Below are 2,928 nucleotides of genomic sequence, written 5' to 3'. Positions count from 1 at the left end.
CTCGGAGCTGGGGGTCAGGGCTGTGGGAGGAATGGGTACAGGGGGATGTCCGGATCAGAGGGGCTGGGCTCGGAGCTGGGGGTCAGGGCTGTGGGAGGAATGGGTACAGGGGGATGTCTGGATCAGATGGGCTGGGCTCAGAGCTGGGGGTCAGGGCTGTGAGGGGGATGGGGCCGGGGGTGTGCCCAGGTCCGAGGGGCTGGGCTTGGAGCTGGGGGTCAGGGCTGGGTGGGGAGGATGGGTTTGGGGGGGTGCCCATCTCAGTGGGGCTGGGCTTGGAGCTGGGGGTCAGGGCTGGGCCTGGGGGGTAATGGGGTCGGGGGGTGCCTGACAACCACCTCCCTGAGACCCCCCCAATCCAACCCCCCTTCCCTGGCCCCTGACCGCCCCTCCCCCCACAGAACCTGTGCCCCCTCCCTGCCCCCTGAGTGTCCCCGGGACTCCCTGCCCCTTAGCCAACCCCCCGGCCCCGGCTGCTTACCCCCCGCTCACTGCGCGCCTCGAGAAGCGGCCCTGCACAGCGCTGCAGCCGCATGGCTCCCGGAGGGGGCTGAGCTCTTCCCTGCTCAGAGCCGCGTGGTCAGGGGAGGAGCCGCTCGGCCCGGAGCTCCCAGCCCCGCCCCCTGACCACACGGCTCTGAGCGGGGCGGAGCTTAGCCCCGCCCCCCCCAGCCAAGCTGCTGCTGCTGCGCTGTGTAGGACCCGGGCGGAGGAGGAGCGGCCCGTCCTCTGCAGCCAGGCGGGGCCGCGCTACCGGGAAGGGCCATCCCTCTCCCCCAAGCGGAGCCGGTAGCGCGGCCCTGCCCCGGCTGCAGGGGACGGGCCGCTCCTCGGCTCGCAGCGGCAGGATGAGCTGGGGCCCCAGCTCTAGGCACTAGCTTGTTTTGCTGGTGCCTAGAGCCGCCCCTGCCGGGCGGGGAGGGGGGAAGCTCCAGCCGTGGCGACGGTGGCGGCGGCGGCGGGCGGTGCGCTCCAAGCAGGGGAGAAAACATTGGTGGGGCAGAGCCCCTGCTTGGGAATATTCCTGGGGCTAAAGCCCCAGAGCCCCATATAAGTCGGCGCCTATGGTTGTAGGCACTTACTGTTTAAACACTGCAGGCATACTACACTGTTCTGCAGTATAACTTGTGATGAAATTCCAAGACAACGTGCCACCAGTTCACTTTTGAGACTGCAACAGGTAAAAATATGGAATAAATACAACTGTCTAGGAGAAACCATGCCTCCATCATAAATAACTGAATCTATTTAAAACGTGTGCTCTCTGACTTTGGGCCACTAAGTTCTTCATGGCAAACTATCCCTAGAGTCTGTGTTCTGAGGTGTTTCTCTTTCTGTCTTAATATGCTAAAGATCAAATGAAATTGTGAGGAAAATTTACGTTCTTTTGGTTATAACTGCAATGAATGGTCTCCAATTGGCGTATCTATCCGAGGGTTTTCTACTTTGCCTAACACTGTAGTACGGCTCTCTGAAGAGGGCCAGCATGAAGCCAATGCATTCTTTCAGTCCCATTTATGTTTTATTTTAAGGATTTACGTGGGATTAAAGTGGTTCGTAGGCATCATGCTGTCTCTCTCCACAAAAGAAAAGTGCTTTAAGTGCTTTCATTACAAAACCATGGTATCTAATTACAGGTCTCTCATTACAGAACTCCAAGGCAACCTAGTATCTTACAGCATCAGTGGAAGGCTGGTGACATCCAAAGTGGGTAGGCAAACTCAACACAGTGAAACCTGTAGCATAAACACTCACACACAAAAACCTATGGTTGGTGATATCTGTGTGATAAATTACAGCATTTATCATGCACTTTCGGCTGTCTCTTCTACCCTCTGCTCACTAATCCAGCTCTGCTGGGACCACTTGCAACATTCAAAACATCTTAGCAACATCTAATAGTCACTTAAAAATACATAAAGTGGGTTGATCTAAACATAGTAAATGCTGGATATGTCAGTAACTGTCAGCTAGCCCAGCCAATATTTTAAATTGTCATAAATGACAAAAATATTATTGCACTATGCAAAGGCCTTTCCATGGTTCTAAATAGGAAGATCCCCACCTCCCCAAAACTCTATATAATGGAACTGGTAGATGAAGTCGCTCTTCCAGACAGCGCCATCCCTAGGGGGCCCATGGTGGAAGTGACGGATTCGTCTCTTCTGGGACCGACCGCATCAGCCAATTGCACTGGCCCGCAGGGCCCCCCAAAGTGAGGGGCCCAGAGTGGTCACTCTAATTCACCCTACTGAAAGGATGACTTCCAGCATACATCAAGAGATGGGTCCTGGGGTCTATTAGTAGCATCATAGGCACCAATGCCGTGGGTGCTCTGGAGCTGGAGCACTCACAGAAAAAAAAATACTGGGTTCTCAGCATGCACTGGCAGCCCCACAGATTGGCATTTCCCCCTGCCCCCAGCACCTCCCGCCTACTGGCGGCCCTGCCAATCGGCTCATCCCCTTTCCCCCCAGCACCTCCCACCCACCATGGATCAGCTGTTTAGCAGCATGCAGGTGGCACTGGGGAAAGGGAAGAGTGAGAGTGGGGTGCACTCAAGAGAAGGGGGTGGAACAGGGCAGAGTGGAGGTGGGAAGAGGTGGGGTGGGGGCGGGGTCTGGGGCGGAACACCTCCCGGCAACTCATAAAGATGGCGCCTATGAGCAAAGCACACACAGATGGAAATCTGACACATTCCTATTGTATTCAGAAGAGTTCAGTGAATTTGAAAAAGCAACTCTAATGGGGACACTTGGTGACAAAATGAGGAAAATACAGTGAAGTTTAGTGTTGCATGAATGCATAATGCAGTTGTGATGAAATATAACTCCTATATGAAGTAAATACTAAAAAACAACATTTTACATATTACATTTATAACTAATGTCGACAAATCTTATGGTCATGGACTGGGTCTTCCAGTGA

This window comes from Mauremys mutica, chromosome 3 (genome assembly GCF_020497125.1).
Source record: "Mauremys mutica isolate MM-2020 ecotype Southern chromosome 3, ASM2049712v1, whole genome shotgun sequence".
In the NCBI taxonomy this organism is placed as follows: Eukaryota; Metazoa; Chordata; order Testudines; family Geoemydidae; genus Mauremys; species Mauremys mutica.
Note: the sequence above shows the minus strand (reverse complement) of the source record.